The sequence below is a fragment of the Peromyscus californicus genome, unplaced genomic scaffold, assembly GCF_007827085.1.
Source record: "Peromyscus californicus insignis strain IS unplaced genomic scaffold, ASM782708v3 Scaffold_5__1_contigs__length_169319896, whole genome shotgun sequence".
Taxonomy (NCBI): Eukaryota; Metazoa; Chordata; class Mammalia; order Rodentia; family Cricetidae; genus Peromyscus; species Peromyscus californicus.
The window spans coordinates 59,228,733-59,248,032 of NW_026294573.1; positions in this window are offsets into that span (position 1 = coordinate 59,228,733).

The following is a 19,300-nucleotide window of genomic DNA, read 5'->3' on the forward strand; positions in this document are numbered from 1 at the left end:
TTTAAGTAACAGTCTAATGATTTACAATTGCTTTATATTTTCTGTCTGCTTTGTATTGTATTACTTGAATTTATTTAAGACAAAAACACAATTAAAATTGCTGTTGATCCCAGGCTGGAAAGATGGCCTACATACATACACACATTGGCAATAATAACTGGACAAAGCGGGTTTAAATGAAAATAAAGAGGCCATGATGTTGGGAGTGAATTGTGGTGCCAAGAGGCAAAGGTAAATCAAGGGAGAAAATAGGCTGGATTTGATCACTCATTTTTTAAAAATTAAAATTAAAAAATTCAAACACAAATGAAAACATATACTTAAAGCTGTGGCACAATTATTCTGCTTGTAGCATTTCTACTATTTATTTTTAGTGTAGTTTTTCTTTTAGTGAATATAGGTGATATCATTTGCAGTAGACAGATTACCTAATGTTAAACAATCATGACTTGTTAATAATGTCATTGTTTTCTAACATGTAATCTTTAATTACTTGGTGTTATCTTGTACATTTTTACACTTCCATGTGTAGATAAAGTCAAAAAGTTATGAGTAAAATTTTAACATCCTATAAATTGAAGAATTCTTATTAGTTGTCCCTTTCCTTACGAAATACAGTATAGTCAATGGATCATCTGGAAATTGAATCCATGTATATGTAACAACATTTGTGTGAATATTTCAGCCAAGGTTGGGCAATTTATTTTCAAAATACCATAAAGGAATAAATAATGGCCACATCGAGGTTTACAGGGTATGTTTGCTACACATACTAAAGAAAACTGAAATGATGACATACTAATTTTGATATATAAACAATGAAATACCCTTTAGCTATAGAATATGGAATTATGTCTCATTGATTAAATATGTGACCTTAATGGTGAATACTATGAATCCTGAAATGTATGAAAGAAAAAGATACATGGTGTGTTGGTTTTGCTATTTTACATTGAAAGGAGCAGAGAAAATGCTAATAATAACAAAAATTAAAATGCTTAGCCCTCTGTTTTACTATATTACATGTAAGAGGAAATCAAAGTTGAACAAAAAATTTTTTAAAAAATGGTGCAAAAATGCACTGGCTTATCATCCCAAACTGTCACAGAAAATTCTTGTTTGTGTTAAACATTTCAGCAGGATCTTGTTATCACTATGGTACAGCTTCACATTCAACAGCAGCCTGTGGCTTTCTGTGGTGTAGGGATTCTGAGCTGTGGTGGTGAGGTGGTTGTAAACATTCTGAGCTGTCGTGGTGAGGTGGTTGCAGACATTCTGAGCTGTTAGGGTGGTTGTAGGGATTCTGAGTTGTCATGGTGAGGCGGTTGTAAGTATTCTTTTATTTATTTATTTATTTAAGATTTTATAATTTGATTTAATTTTACATATCAGCCACGGATTCCCCTGACCTCCCTCCCCTCACCCCCTCTCCTCCCCCCAGCCCACCCCCCATTCCCATCTCCTCCAGGGCAAGGACTCCCCTGGGGATTCAACTCAACCTGGTAGATTCAATCCAGGCAGCTCCAGTCCCCTCCTCCCAGGCTGAGCAAAGTGTAGCACAGACACTGAGAGAAACAACCAATCAATGGGACCTCTTGAAACTGAGAAGCTTTTGTAGAGCAAAGGACATGGTCAACAAGACAAAGATCTTCACCAACCCCACATCTGACAGGGGGGCTAATATCCAGAATATATAAAGAACTCAAGAAATTAGACGTCAAAATGCTCAACAGTTCAATTAAGAAATGGGCTATAGAGCTAAACAGAATTCTCAACAGAGGATGCTCAAATGGCTGAAAGACATTTAAGGAATTGCTCAACATCCCTAATCATCAGGGACATACAAATCAAAAAGACTCTGAGATAGCACTTTATACCCTTCAGAATGGCTAAGATCAAAAACACTGAAGACAGCTTATGCTGGAGAGGATGTGGAACAAGAGGAACTCTCCTCCACTGTTGATGGGAATGCAAGCTTGTACAGCCACTTTGGAAATCAATATGGTGCTTTTTTAGAAAATTGGGAATCAATCTCTCCCAAGACCCAGCTATATCACTCCTGGGCATATACCCAAGGAATGCTCAACCATACCACAAGGGCACATGCTCAGCTATGTTCATATCAGCATTGTTTGTAATAGCCAGAACCTGGAAACAACCTAGATGCCCTTCAACTGAAGAATGGATAAATAAAATGTGGTACATATACACAATGGAATACTACTCAGCAGAGAAAAACAATGACATCATGAGGTTTGCAGGCAAATGGATGGATCTAGAAAAAATCACCCTGAGTGAGGTAACCCAGACTCAGAAAGACAAACATGGTTATGTACTCACTCATAGGAGGATGCTAGATGTGGAACAAGGATGACTGGACTGCTACTCACATCACCAGGGAGGCTACCTAGAAAACAGGACCCTAAGAAAGACACAGGGATCACCCAATGACAGAGAAATGGATGATATCTACATGAACAACCTGGACATGACAGGGGTAATGAAGGGCAAGGGTCGAGGGAAAGAGAGCTTAGGGCAGCAGGAGATCCCAGCTGGATCAAGAACAGAAAGGGAAAACAAGGAAAAAGAGACCATGATAAATGAAGACCCCATAGGAATAGGAAGAAGCAAAGTGCTAGAGAGGTCCCCAGAAATCCACAAAGATACCTCCACAATAAACTACTGTCAATGGTCGAGAGAAAGCCTGAACTGACCTACTCTGGTGATAGGATGGCGAAACACTCTAACTGTCGTGCTAGAAATCTCATCCAATGACTGATGAAGCGGATGCAGAGGTCCATGGCCAGGCCCCAGGTGGAGCTCCAGGAATCCAATTGGTGAGAAAGAGGAGGTATTGTATGAGTGAGAATTGTTGAGACCAAGATTGGAAAAAGCACAGGGACAAATAGCCAAACTAGTGGAAACACATGAACTATGAACCAATAGCTGAGGAGCCCCCAACTGGATCAGGCCCTCTGGATAAGTGAGACAGTTGGTTAGCTTGAACTGTTTGGGAGGCCCCCAGGCAGTGGGACTGGGACCTGTCCTTAGTGCATGAGCTGGCTGTTTGGAACCTTGGTTGTAAGGATTCTAAGCTTTCACAGTGAGGTGGTTGTAGGGATTCTAAGCTGTCATGGTGAGGTGGTTGTAAGGATTCTGAGCTGTGGTGGTGAGGTTGTTTAGACATTCTGGGCTGTGGCAGTGAGGTGGTTGAAGGGATTCTGAAGGTCACATAACAGCACTTAGCACATTCAAAGCAAAAGTCTGTGTTTACTGTTTCTGATGCACTTTAGCAAGCCTGAATAAATCATTGCTCCTAGGGATATTTTTTGGAATGAATTTAATGCAGCTTAACATCTCCTTGTGGAACCAATCAGAGGAAAAGAAAAATAGGGTATGCTTCTAAACAGTGCAATTTTAAAGTGGGACTGATCAAAACACTAGGGTGTTTTCATGCCACATACTGAAAACCAAAACCAAAATGCAAAAATGTGGACTTGTTTGTATTCAGAAGAGCTTCGTATATCCTATCCCCACCACAAGTCACTGTAGTATGCATTTACTAATACAACTAGCATTAATCTACATAATTTGATTCTGAATTTTGAACAGACAAATCTGTCCTCCTAAGTTTAGTGGACTGTGATTGATTATTTCATATATTTCACCTACTCTACCTGCTATGTTCAGCATTCATTCACAAATATATTTCAATCTTGTGTTTGCTATGTTCATTGTTAGCTACTTCATTGTTCAGAGTTCAAAAGTGTTTTATTGAGCAATTTCTCCAGTTTTAATTAATTATTGGGTATTTTATGGTATAATGACTGCTGAATACTGTTTCATTTTTTTTAAAGATATGAGCAATAGTTCTCTAGTTTCACTTTGTCTTTTTCACTGTACTTATCCTTTTAAATGTCGTCTGTCCTCTAAGATTATTACTCACATCATGTGCATGCTTCTGCACGTGAATGTGAGCTTAGAAAGTTATCATATGCTGAAATGATCTTCCTGTTTGGTGTATGGTTAAATTTTCATGCGGAGTAGACTTGTGTTAGCAGACACTGAAGTTAAAAGTCAGTATTCTCTCAGCCCAAAACACTTCCACCTACTATTCATTCATGTCTATGCCATGCCTCCAGTCTATGTATCACTATCACAAACCAGTTCATCATCACCACAATTTTATAATTCCTAGAATTTAATCATTAAATATAAACATCTGAGACTAATGTTCTTTGACTCCGAAAAATATCATTATGTCCATTTAAATTGTTGTGTAAATTATAGAACCTAGAATTGTATACAAGTCCCACACTTTATCTATTCACCTGCTGAGCTTCAGTTGTGGAGATTTTGCGTAGGGATCTTATAGGTATTCATGTTCAGGTTTCTGCTCATGAAATTTCTCCTTTCTCTTGGATATTCAAGAGATGGATTGCTGGATTGGGATGTTGAGAGAAGCCACTGAGTGCTGAAGTCTTTGCTTTTCCAGACAGGATTTACAGCTGCTGGGCACCCTCACCAACAATAAGGCCAGTACTTTTTTATATCAGTAACAGAATACTCTCAGTTATTCTGAAATGTGTGAAAAGCTATATTTTAGACCCTATTATGTTCCCTTGAGCTAATTGTTTATCTCTTTATCAAACCACACTCTTAAATAGTTCAATTTTATAATTCATACAATTGGATGCCATCACTCCAATTTTGTTCTTTTTACAATTGTTTTTCTTTATAATATTTATTATTTGAAAATGTCTCACATGTATAAAATTATATTCATCATATCTGCCCCATTACCCCTCTCTAGCTCCCCAGTCCTACTCCACAGCACATTCATATCCTCCATTTGTAATAACCCACTGAGTCCAATTACTGCTGCTCATGAATGCATTCCTTTGTTCTTCCCCAAACACTTTGGATTCAGTTTGTTTATCTCTGCAGCACTCCTACTGGGATTTGGTATGGACTGATATGGATTAAATATATAGATCAATCAAGGCAGAATTAACTTAATTTCTACATTGGTTTCTTTTTAATACATAAAATGAGGCAACACTCCAATTGTCTTGGTAGTCTTTTGTATTTTTACTAGCATTTTATATTATTTAGCAGAGATTGTGGCATAGCATATTTCTATGTAAACATTTCACTTTTGAATACTATATTGAATTTTATTAGGTTTTAATTGCTCTTATATGTGAAGATTGAATTTTCACAAATATGTAATAATTTTTTAAACTGAGTTATTCTTTTTATCTTTTTATTGGTGTGTATACAATGTTGGGTGTATACCTATATAAGTATGTGAAAAATTGCATGGTTAGTGTAAATGCTGGTGCATGTATGGAGGTCAGATGACACTATTGTCAATATGTTCACTCTTTCCCATGAGATACGGTTTTGTTTGTATGTTTTTGTTGTAAGTGCTGCATATGCCAGACTTTGATGTACCAGGAGCTTATATTTGTACCCATTATCTCTCTGTAAGAGAATTGTGACCACTAATGTTCTCAGTTGAGATCTGGGGACCTGAACTCATGTACTCACATTTGCATGGGAAGCACTTATACAAAATGAACCATCTTCTCAACACCAATTTTTCAATTTTTTTAAACAAAGGTTCCTGACCAGTGATGGTAAGTAAGAAGTATATGCAATATATATGTATATATGTGTGTGTATGTATATAAATAGTATCTACATTTCTATCATTAGCTATATCTATGTATATATCATCTATATATCCATAACTCTCTCTTAGATAGACTTGGTGTTACCTATAATAAAATAACAATAGTGTACAATTTTCTAAAATTTTATTTTTAATTTCTTAATTTAAGTGGTAAAACAGTAAAGACAAAATGAATTAATACTTATGTCTTTTCAAGGTTTGGGGGAAGACATTCTATTTATTGTTCATAGTTTTATATTATCTCTTTTATTTAGCCCATTTACTCTCAAAGTGTTTATGAATGATTAGTGCTCTGACTTTTCATCTGAATTCATTTTTTAGACAATTGAATGAACTTGTTACAGAAAACAAATGACTGGCAGATTTCATGGGAGGACATGGTAAGTATCAAGCATCAGCTAAATCACAAAATGCAAAAATATATTGTGCCTTTGGGTGGCAATTAAGCTACTGCTTACACAATAGTAGTCCCAAAATATCAAAGGTGAGAACAAATTACCTAACTCATTTTGTATATGATAACAGTAATCAAAACTATTCTGCCACATGAAAAATTCTAGGAAGGTCTCTGCCAGTTTTCACCATGAACGTCAGCTCTATTGGCGTCTTTATGAATGGCTGCAGAAAAAGATGTTTTCTTCAAACAAATACTCTGATATGAAGGTTAATGGGAGGACAAACAATGCTCTCTTTTTATGCTGACATAGATAGACTGAACATATAATATCTCTGAACCTACGAAAGCTAGGATATTTTTCCTAACAGACAATTCTTCACATTGAGAAAGAAAATTAAGTATATCTATAGAGAGATTATTTTTTTTCTTCATTTGTTTACACAAAGATGTCCCATGTTTATTTTTAACATCTCAAAGAAGTGAGCGGGGCACTATCTCAGAAGAAGGAGGAGGAAGAAGAGGAGAAGAACAAAATGAAGAAAGAAAACACAAAAGAGTAATAGCACACTGAAATTGCCCAAACCTGTGTGATAGGTAAATATCATTAGCCAGCATATGAATATTATCAATTAAAAATCACATTAGTATGAAGGACAAGGATTTTAGTAATAAAATGATGAATGGCAAAGCTTTTATAAATGTAAAGAATATCTGGCTTATTGTTTTTTCTTAGTCAGATTTTCTAGTGCTCTGTAGTACACACTATGTAAAATGCATTGGACATAAGTAGAAGGTATTAAATAATTAACATAAAATATTTAATTGATTCATTTATAAAACACTTAATTACTAAATATTATATTGATGGTACTAATTGTTAATTTCCATGCTACTCTCAAATTAAACTAAATCCTTTATTGGCATACTTTCATTCCATCTCTGAATATTGATTTGCTTACAGTTGATTGGCTTGATCTGTTTGTGAGGCATCCAGGCAGTGGGACCAGGTCCTGTGCTCATTGCTTGAGTTGGCTGTTTGAAACCTGGGGCCTATGCAGGATCACTTGGCTCGGCCTGGGAGGAGGGGACTGGACCTGCCTGGACTGAGTCCACCAGGTTGATCTCAGTCCTCAGGGCAGGCTTTGCCCTGGAGGAGGTGTAAATGGGGGGTGGGCTGGGGGAAAGGTGAGGGCGGCGGGAGTGGGGAGAACAAGGGAATCCGTGGCTGATATGTAGAACTGAATTGTATTGCAAAAGAAAAAAAACTGAAAAAAAAGAAGTAGAAAGTTTAAAAAGACAATAACAGTAATATAAAAAATAAGCCACATAAACATGGAAATCACACACAGAATCTGGAATATATTGTCTTTGGGATTTTTAACTGCAGAGAGACATTTGATTTTAAAAGATACTGAGTTAAATCAATATGTATATCTTAAAGATATCTTGATTAAAAAAAGAGTCTGTGATAGTAGTTGATGAAATTTCTATTAGACCATCTTCAATGTGCATATATGCACATGTAGAGACAGAGAGGAGATGGAGAGAGAAAAAAAATATACACAGTGTTACTATCTAATAATTATAACTAAAATGCATTGAGTACTTGATCCAGGAACTTCAACACCTGATATGTATGAAAATTTAATTTACTCCTAACCAAAAAGCTATAATGGACCTACCATCATTACCTTTATTTCAAAAATGAGGAAATTAATATCAAGATATCTTACTGAGTGCATAGTATTGAAAGCATACTTACTTTTAAATATGGAAATCAATGTGCAGATGGCTGACAAAAAAGAGTGACAATAGTTTTATACTTCCTAGTGAAACCCACAACATTTTCTCATTTCTAAATTATACTATAATCTTTGAAATCATCACAGTCAAAAATCAAAACCCTTAGGAAGTTATTAAATTTAGCACTCCACTCATGTGGGAGTATAGATTCCATTTGCTGAAGAGATTATTATAGATGTGCCTAGAATAAAATGCAAATATCACACAGAATGGGCTGGATCTCTCAGCTGGGTTTCCCAAAATCTTATCACCTTAAAATCTTAAATATTAGAGTAAGTATATATTCGAGAAAATGTTCTACTTAAAATAACATATGAAAGTGAGTTAACCAAATTAGAAAATGAAATGATTAGTTGTACATATAAAACCAAAAAGGAGATGAGGTGTGAACTTCTTTTCAGTGCTGGGGCCTAAAACAATGTTGTGTACTTGAAACTTACAGGGAGCATTGTTTATTATAAAATAAAGAACTACAGGATATGTTCTCAGCTTGATTATGCTGATTATTTAATAACATATATATATATATATATATATATATATATATCCCATACCGTTTTAAAATTTAAATATGTAAGTATTCCTGTCAATTATATTTCTTTCAGAATAACTGTTAAAAGGAAATACAAAGTAAAATAAATCACGGTACAATAAAATAGGTAATCAAGGATAATAAACAGTTGAAAATGTTTTTATTATGTCATAACAAGTAAATTCCTAAAGGTAAAATTGAAAGGCATGATTAGAAATGATAAATAAGCAAATATTTTTTCAGTAGGAAATAACGTTTTAAATAAGAAAAAGCATGGGTAGTTTTGTTTTTTGTTCTTTAACAAAGTTACTATATTTCTAAGAACACATGTTTTTATCTTTGGTGCTATCTGGAGGATCTGTGATTAGTCTGTGATGTTTGTATGACTAATAAAAGCATATATGAACATAATAAATTTTGGCTTATTTCATGAAAGTGTACTTTAAAAAAATTACTAATGTCATGATATTCAAGATTTTCACAGAAATTGACACATTTGCCTGAATAAACAATTTTTTATTTAATGTATTTATTTTACATCCTGACTGAGGTTTTCCATTCCTCCTCTAATCCCAGTCCCTCTCACCCTCCTCTCTGCTCTCCCCCTCAATTCTCTCTTCTGTTTCTGTTCAGAAAGGGGTAAGCCTCCCATGGGTATCAACAAAGGATGACATATCTATTGTGGTAAGACTAAACACCTCCCCTTGTAGTAAGGCTGGGCAAGGCCATCCAGTATGAGGAATAAGTTCCCAAGAGCCAACCAACATATTAGGGACAGCCCATGCTCACATTATTAGGTATCCCACAAGTAGACCAAGCTACACAACTGTCACATGAAGGTAGAAGGCCTAGGTTGGTCCCTTTCAGGCTCCCTGGCTGTAGGTTCAGACTATGTGAGTTCCTATGAGCCAGATGAGTTGTCTATGTGGGTTTTCTTGTGATGTCCTTGATCTCTCTGGCTCCTACAATCCTTCTTCCCTCTCCTCAGCAGGATTCCCAGAGCTTGGCCTAATGTTTTTGGCTGTGGGTCTCTGCATCTTTTTCAGGAAGTTACTGGATGAAACTCTCTGATGACAATTGAGGTAGTCATCAATCTGATACAGGAGATAGCCAATTCAGGCTATGTATCCACTATTGCTAGGAGTCTTAGCTATGGTCATCCTTGTAGATTCCTGGGAATTTCTCTTGCATCACATTTCTACCTGAACTGAAAAGCACCCCTTTTCCAGTCATCTCTTTCAGTACTCTCCCCCTCCACCCACCCACCAACCCATTCCCTCAAGTTACCATCCCTACCTGCCCCCAAGTCTACCCAGGAGATCTCTTCTATTCCCCCTTCCCAGGGAGATTTGTGCACCTCCTTGTTACCAAGTCTCTCTGGTTCTGTGAATTGTAGCATGGTTATCCTCTATTTTACAGCTAATATCCACTTATAAGTATATACCATGTTTGTCTTTCTGGGTCTGGGTTACCTCACTCAGAATAATTTTTTCCTGGTTTTGTCTACTTGCCTTCAAATTTCCTGATGTCATTGTTTTTAACAACTGAGTGATACTCCATTTTGTAAAAGTACTACATTTCTTTTTAATCCATTCTTCAGGTGACGGACATCTAGGTAGTTTTCAGATTCTAGCTATTAGCATAAAGTTGTTATGACCATACTTAAGCAAGTATGCTTGTGATATGGTTGATCATTCTTTGGGTATATGCCCAAGAGTAGTATAGCTGGGTCCGGAGGTAGATTGATTACCAATTTTCTGAGTAACTGCCATGTTGATTTCCAATGTCTTTAAAAGTTTACTCTCCCATCAACAGTAGAAGAGTGTTCCCCTTCTTCCACATCCTCTGCAGCTTAAGCTGTCATCAGTGTTTTTGATCTTAGGTACTCTAACAGGAGCAAGATGGAATCTCAGAGTTGTTTTGATTTGCATTTCTGCAATGGCTAAGAATATGGAATATTTTCTTAAGTTTTTTTCTGTCATTTGATATTCTTGTGTTGAGATTCTCTTTTTAGGTCTGTACCCAATTTTTTAGTTGGAATGTTTGTCTTTTTGATGTCTAGTTTCTGGAGTTATTTATATATTTTGGAGATCAGCCCTCTGTTAAGTTGGTGAAGATCTTTTCTTAGTCCAAAGGCTGCTGTTTTGTCTTGATAGTGTCCTTTGCCTTACAGATGCTTTTCAGTTTCATAAGATTCCATTGTTTGTAAGAAGAAACAGAAATTACTGAATATTAACCATTTTATTTTTCTAAGAATGTACAAAAATGTAACTGCAACCAGCACAGTTTAGACCACCATGCTTTACAGGAAGTGTTCAAATAATGTTGTATGCAATGTATGAAATTTCTGTGAAAAAAATTATACAAAATTTAATCATATTTCCATTCTTTCTTTATCAACCTTGTTTCTTGTATTTGAGCTCATTTTCACACACTAGTATCTTTAAAGGACAACTTTAACACTTAAAATTGATACTTTTGATTCAGCCCTTTTAGTTGTTGAAAATCTGTGCATACAGTTAGTTATAATATATATAAATACAAATAAATGTTAAATAATATTGAATTATTTTGACTCCTGCTTACTCAATTATATGGAATATATTTTCAATATGATTTTTTCATTAACGTACTGTTCTGTACAAACCAATGGAAGTAGGTATTGTATATAATGTTAAAAATAAACAATTCCTACTTCCTTTCCAGACCTTATTCCATATTAAATTAGTAATCTTATTTTAGATTTTTCCTCTAAAGGTGATTTTATGTTTTAATTATTATTTTACATGTTAAGTAATTAAAGCATTTCTATAAGGTATACAAGTTTAAAATCTTTTATTATCAGCATCAAGAACTTAAAATGTGCCAGTTCTCTAGCCCCTAGGCCCTGAGGGTATATATTCTGCCCCTCTACCCACCCATCACAGCCCCAGTGTCTGGGCAGCACCCTCCTCTCTGCTCCCTCACCAACCATTCCCCCAGGCAAGGCACCATTGACCACCAGAGCTGCACACTCCATCTGCACCAATTGGGAAAAAGAGTACTGAGTGGAGGAAGAGGGACTCTCAGAAGAGGAACAGGCTCCACCTGTACAGATTGGAGGAAGAAATGTGTAGACAGCAGTGTAAGGGTATATTCAACAACATAAAGAGCAATATGGCACTACCAGAAACCAGTGGTTCTACAACAGCTAACTTGAACATCCCAATGCAATGAACCAGAAGAAAACGACCTTAAAATTAACTTTATGAAGATGATAGAGGCCCTTAAAGAGGAAATAAAAAATTTCCTTAAAGAAATGGATGAAAAGACAAACAAAAAAGTGGAAGAAATAATAAATCCCTTAAAGAAATCCAAGAAACCCAAGAAAAAACAATCAATCCATTGAAGAAAACCTTTCAAGACTTGAAAACTGAAACAGAGGCAATAAAAAAAAAAGGACAAACTGAGGGAATGCTGGAAAAGGAAAAATCAGAGTAAATGAACAGGAACTACAGAAGCAAGTATAACCATCAGAATACAAGAGATGGAGGAGAGAATCTCAGGCATTGAAGATACAATTCAAGAAGTAGACTCACTGGTCAAAGAAAATGTTAAATCCAGCAAATTTTTAACACAAAACACCCAGGAAATCTGGGACACCATGAAAAGGCCAAACCTAAGAATAATAGGGATAGAAGAAGGAGAAAAATTCCAGCTCACAGGCACAGAAAATATATTCAACAAAATTGTAGAAGAAAAATTTCCCAAACTAAAGAAAGATAAGCCTATAAAAAGATACAAGAAGCTTACAGAACTGTGGTGGTATTGTGTTCCCTAAAATATTGTGTACCCTAATAAACTTATCTGGGGTCAGAGAACAGAAAAGCTACTAGATACTTAGGATAGGCAGTGGTAGCACACGCCTTTAATCCTAGCATTCCAGAGGCAGAAATCCATCTGTTCAAGGACACAGCCAAGCATGGTGACTCATGCCTTTAATCCCAGAAAGCTAGCCTTTAATCCCAGGGAGTGGTGGTAGAAAGCAGAAAGGTATATAAGGCATGGGGACCAGGAACTAGAAGCATTTAGCTGGTTAAGCATTTGGCTGGTTAAGCTTTCAAGCTTCTAGCAGCACAGTTCAGCTGAGAGCCATTTGGATATGAGGACACCAAGGCTTCCAGTCTGAGGAGAAAAGATCAGCTGAGAAGTTGGCCAGGTGAGGTTAGCTGTGGCTTGCTCTGTCTCTCTGACCTTCCAGTGTTCACCCCAATACCAAGTTCCAGGTTTGATTTTATTAATAAGAACTTTTAAGATTCCTGCTACACAGAACACCAAATAGACCAGACCAAAAAAAAAAAAAAACAAACAAACAAAAAAACAAAAAACAAAAAAACAAAACCAGCCCCCTCATCATATAATAATTAAAACAGTAAACATACAGAATAAAGACAGAATATTAAGAGCAGCAAAGAAAAAAGGCCAAGTAACACATAAAGACAGACCTATAAGAATTACATACCAGGCTTTGCTGTCCCCCCATGGGAGGAGGATAGGATGAGGGTGGGGGGGGAGTAGGTGGGGGGGGGGAGAAGCAGGAGAAGGGATAAGAGGGGGATAGGTGGTTGGTATGTAAAATTAATAAAAAAAAATTACAACCAACTTCTCAATGGAAAGTCTGAAAGCCAGAAGATCCTGGGAAGACATTCTGCAGACACTAAGAGACCACGGATGCCAGCCCAGACTACTATACCCAGCAAAGCTCTCAATCACCATAAATGGAGAAAACAAGATATTCCATGAAAAAAAACAGACTTAAACAATACATTTCCACTAATCTAGCCATACAGAAAGTACTGGAAGGAAAACTCCAATGCAAGGAAGTTAAGTGCACCCACTAAAACACAGGCACTAGATAACCTCATACCAGTAAATCCCAAAGAAAGGAAACCCACAAACACTATTACGACCACCACCACCAAAACCAAAAATAACAAGAATGAACAATCATTGGACATTAATATCTCTTGATATTAATGGACTCAGTTTGCCTATAAAAAGACACATGCTAACAGAATGGGTACAAAAACAGTATCCATACTTCTGCTGCATACAAGAAACATACTTTAACTTAAAAGACAGACATTTCCTCAGAGTAAAAGGTTGGTAAAAAAAATTTTCCAATCAAAGGGACCTAAAAAACAAGCTGGTGTAGTTATCGAAATATCTTACAAAATAGACTTCAAACTAAAATTAATCAAAAGAGAAGGAGAAGGACATTTTATACTCATCACAGGAAAAATCCATTAAGATGAAATCTCAATTCTGAACACTTACATCTCAAATACAAGGGCACCTACATTTGTAAAAGAAACATTATTATAGCTTAAATCACACATCATACCCCACACAGTAATAGTGGGAGACTTCAACTCCCCACTTTCACCAATGGACAGGTCTGTTGGATAGAAACTTGACAGAGAAATAAGGGAACTAGCAGATGCCATGACACAAATGGACTTAAACAGACATCTAAAGAACATTTCACCCAAACACAAAAGAATATACCTTCTTCTCAGCACCTCATGGAACCTTCTCCAAAATTGACCACATACTCTGTAGCAAAGCAAGTCTGAACAGACACACAAAAAAAATTGGAATAACTCCCTGTAGACAAATTTCTAAATGGTCTTATTAAATAAAAAAAACACAGAGCCAATTATAGGGGTGAAAGCCTTAGAGATCAGGAAAATAGGAATAGCCACCAGCCAACCTTACCTCACCAGCTCTGAAACTTTCAAATGCGAGCTACTTCCTGTCTACCCATGCCTTTATATGACTTGCTTTTCTGCCATGTCATTGGCACTTAGCCCAACTACCTCACTTCCTTGTCACTGCTTATCTGTACAGACCTCCAGATCTCTATGATTTTAATCTCTATGGGATTAAAGGTGTGTGTCACCATGCTTGGCTCTGTTCCCTAGTATGGCCTTGAACACACAGAGACCCTGCCTGCTAAGTGATCAGATTAAGGGCATGTGCTGCCTGACTTTGTTTACTTAAAATGGCTGGCCATTTCCCCTTGATCTCCAGGCAAGCTTTATTTATCAAAGCACAAATAAAATATCACCACAACCCCCTGTATCTTATTGGACTATCATGGCTTATAGTTAGAATTTAACACAATGTAAGTTGCTGAAAGTCTACAATCTCATGCAACCTAAACAATGCTCAACAGAATCACCACAGTGTGAAGGAAGAAATAAATAAATTAATTAATTAATTAATTAATTAAAGACTTCCTAGAATTCAATGAAAATGAATGAACAACATACACAAACTTATGGAACACCATGAAATCAGTACTAAGAGGAAAGTTCATAACACTAAGTGCCTATCTAAAGGAAGTGGAAAAATCTCATACTAGAGACTTAACAGCACACCTGAATGCTCTAGAGCAAAAAGAAGCAAACTCACTCAAGAGGAGTAGATGACAGGAAATAATCAAATTGAGGGCTGAAATCAAAAAATAGAAACAAAGAGAACAACACAAAGGATCAATGAAACAAAGAGTTGGTACTTCAAGAAAATCAATAAGATAGACAAACTCTTACTGAAACTAACCAAAAGGCAGAGACAGAATATCCAAATTAACAAAATCAGAAATGAAAAGAGGGACATAATATCAGACACATTGAGAAAATCCAGAGAATCATTAGATCATATTTTGAAAACCTGTACTCCACAAAGTTGGAGAATGTAAAAGAAATGGACAATTTTCTGAATAGGTTTCACAAACCAAAATTAAATCACGATCAAGTAAACAATTTAAATAGACCTATAACCCCTAAGAAAATAGGAATAGTCATCAAAAGTATCTCAACCAAAAAAAAAGCCCAGACCCAGATGGTTTCAGCACAGAATTCTACCAGAATTTCAAAGAAGAGTTAATACCAATACTCCTCAAATTGTTCCGAACAATAGAACAGAAGGAACATTGCCAAATTCTTTTTACAAGTCTACAATTACCCTGATACCCAAAACACACAAAGACACAAGTAGGAAAGAGAATTACAGACCATTCTACCTCATGAACATTGATGCAAAAATATTTAATAAAATACTAGTAAATGGAATTCAAGAACATGTAAAAAAAAAAAATCTTCCACCATGATCAAATAGGCTTCATCCCAAAGATGCAGGGATGGTTCATTATGCAAAAATCTGTCAATGTAATCCACCATATAAACAAACTGAAAGAAAAAAAACCATGATCATTTCATTAGATGCTGATTAATATATATATATATATATATATATATATATATATATATATATATATATATATATATATATACCTGAGCATCAGCATGTATAGCAGGTGCATGTGGGTGCCTGTGGAGGCTAGAAGAGTCATCAGATCCCCAAGAACTTCAGTGACAGATCGTTGTGAGTCATGAGATGTAGGTGCTGGGAACCAAATGTGGGACCTCTGCAAGAACAGAAAGAGCTCTTAACCACAATGCCAACTTTCAAGTCATTTCCTGCATTGCACATTCATATTTCTTAACTGATGACACTTTTTAATTTCACTAGCTTGGATTAAGACCAATGGTAACATAATTTCAACAGTTTAGAGGATACATTCTTGATGCAAATAACATGTTGCTGACTTACCTAGAATTCCTTGATTCTTCTGTTGACTATATTCCCATGGTAACTTTTCATTCCCTGTTTAAATCATCATTCATCCATTTTAGTTTTGCTAAATTTTGATACAGATTTTATGTTTCTGTAAGTTCTGATTTATTCTTCATTGATGTATGGCCATGGCAGGCTTCTTGCTAACTGTTCTTATAGCTTAAATTAATCCATTTCCATAAATCTATACCTTGCCACATAGCTCGTGGCTTACCGGCAGCTTCACATGCTGTTTCTCATCATGGCGGCTGGCAGTGTCTCTCTCTCTCAGCCTTCCACTTCCCAGCTTTATTCTCCTCCTTGTCCCGCCTACACTTCCTGCCTAGCCAATGGCCAATCAGTGTTTTATTTATTGACAAATTAGCAACACATTTGCCATACAGAACATCCCACAGCACTTCCCCCATTTATTTTTTCAAAAAGGAAGGTTTTAACCTTAACAAAATAAAATTACATATAATTTGGGAATTTGGGCGTAGCTTCTCTTACTACTTCCTGCTGGAGGGGGGCGCTGTATCTTATGGGGATACAAAGAAAATTTTAGGATTATGGAATAGTCCATGAGGCTGTATCGTCTGAACCAGATGCCTTCAAACTGTTCTAGATGTTGGATCATCTGGGCCTTGGTGTCATCGGAGACCTTTCAGGTGGTCTTGGCTGGTCAAACCTGATGTATCTTAATCTGGAACAAATCCATAGCCTCTGACTTTCTGTGGGAACAAAAGTAGAATCTCCTTTCCAAAGCAACATATCCTTATATACAAATTTTGAAGTCAAGGTATCTTTAAAGTATACATATTGGCATAACTCAACAGCTTTTACAATCAAATGTTTTTCTGCAGTTAAAAATCCCAAAGACACCACAATGCAGATTCTCTGTGTAATATCCATTTTTACGTGGCTTGTTTTTTATACTACCTTTACTGTCTCTTTAAAGACTTTATTTCTTAAAACTATGTATTTGTTTCTATAACTCTATATATCATCTTTTTTGTCTCTTTCAAGCCTACGTATCTTTTACACACATTGTAAACTATTACATCTGAATCTGTCTTATTGTGAATCTATTGCCTTAAACTGCAGCAGCTGTGGCTGCTGGCTCTGCCCACCTCAGCTTCCCAACATGGCGGTGGTTTACCACCAGCTCTGGGAGCTATCGTGGGTCTATGCTTTTATCCAAGCAGCTTGCAGCCCAGAAACCTCTTTTTTTTGTTTTGTACTAGAAAAGGCTTAATCCACCATGCAGGTTAATGTGCCACTTGCAGAGGCCTCATTCCCGCCATACTGCAGGTCGAGCGCACACGCTAGGAACCCACCAGTAGCTCAAACAGGCAGCTGCCGCTCATTTAAGAGAGACAATTAGGAACTGTTTTTAGCTCCGTTTTAGAATCTTTTTTCTCAGGTTTTAGGTGGAAACTCTTGCCACCACGTTGGGCGCCATTTGTAGCTGGAGTTTTCCTGCCTGGCCCACAGTCAGGACAAATCTCTATCACCTGCCAGTCCCACAGCCCCTCAGACCCGACCAAGTAAACACAGAGACTTATATTGGTTTCAAACTGTATGGCCGTGGCAGGCTTCTTGCTAACTGTTCTTATAGCTTAAATTAATCCATTTCCATAAATCTATACCTTGCCACATAGCTCGTGGCTTACCGGCATCTTCACATGCTGTTTCTCATCATGGCGGCTGGCAGTGTCTCTCTCTCTCAGCCTTCCACTTCCCAGCTTTATTCTCCTCCTTGTCCCGCCTACACTTCCTGCCTAGCCAATGGCCAATCAGTGTTTTATTTATTGACAAATTAGCAACACATTTGCCATACAGAACATCCCACAGCATTCATCCATTTTAGTTTTGCTAAATTTTGATACAGATTTTATGTTTCTGTAAGTTCTGATTTATTCTTCATTGATTATGTGAATGTTTCTATCATGAAGAATTCTTAACTATTTATTTACAGTCGTACTATTTCTTCTTTGGGGAGACTATGATATTTATTTTGCTGCACATCTGCTCTTTTCCATCATTCCCATTAGAAGTATCCTATACAATCTCAAACTATACACAGCCTTCAAAAATCTGTTAATACTTTAGTCTCCATTTCTCTTACTACAAATCAGTTTTCTTATTGATAAATATTAAATTCTTTCTTTCTCTCTCTCCATTCTTGGTCTTTAATTTGGAAAGTTGTTTTTACTCAATGTAATCAATTTCTTTCCTTTTTTTTTCTGGAGACAGTATTTCTCTGTAGCAGCTTTGGCTGTCCTGGAACTCATTTTGTAGACCACACTGGCCTGGAACTCACAGAGATCCACCTGCCTCTGCCTCGCAAGTGCTGGGGATTAAAGGCATGCACCACCACACCCAGCACTCAATGTTATCAATTTCTTACCTCCCTGAATTTTGTTTAATCTTTTCTCCTACATAGATATTTGGCCAGGCTTCCAAATGAATATAACAGAAAGGAGTGGAACAGTGATTCAACTGAAACAAAATACAGAAGAAAAACTCATATGGAAACACCACCTTTAAAGATATTTTTAAAGTAAATAAAAGATAAATACGGTTTTTGGAATTTTATTGAAATATTTTCTTTAATTGATCAGTTAACTTATGTAAAATTTGAATGGCTGATTAGTTGGGAAAATAGTTTGAATGTTGATGCTTATTCATAGCTATGTCAAACCTTGGCTTGATTGTAGTCCACAACATAAAAGAAGACAGGTAACCCTAGTCATCTGTATGTGTGGACTATCTGACTGACTACAGAGTAACTCTTTAATGAAACAAAAATCATAATTATTAAATTACACTTGTTTATTATTTTAATTGTTTTATATCAAATTTTATACTATTTTTTCCAAGTTGTCATATTTTTCACACTCTCAAATTTAATATTCAGTATTATCCAGTGGCTCTTCTTAATTTGACAAGTATGCAAAGTTAAAAAGAGTGGAAAAAAAGAACCTACCCATATACTCCAATTATACTCGTCTGAATGGGTTGGTTCATATTGTTCTCATTTCATTTACTTTCTTGTTTTTGGATATTCTCAATAACTCTGTAACACATCCAGATGAAGAATATAATACAGGATGAATGATTTACATTCTAAAAAGACAGTGTCAAAGATTTTTTTGTCAGCCATACACAAAGTTGCTTACATCCTTCTCCCATTTCTCAGGTAGTATTA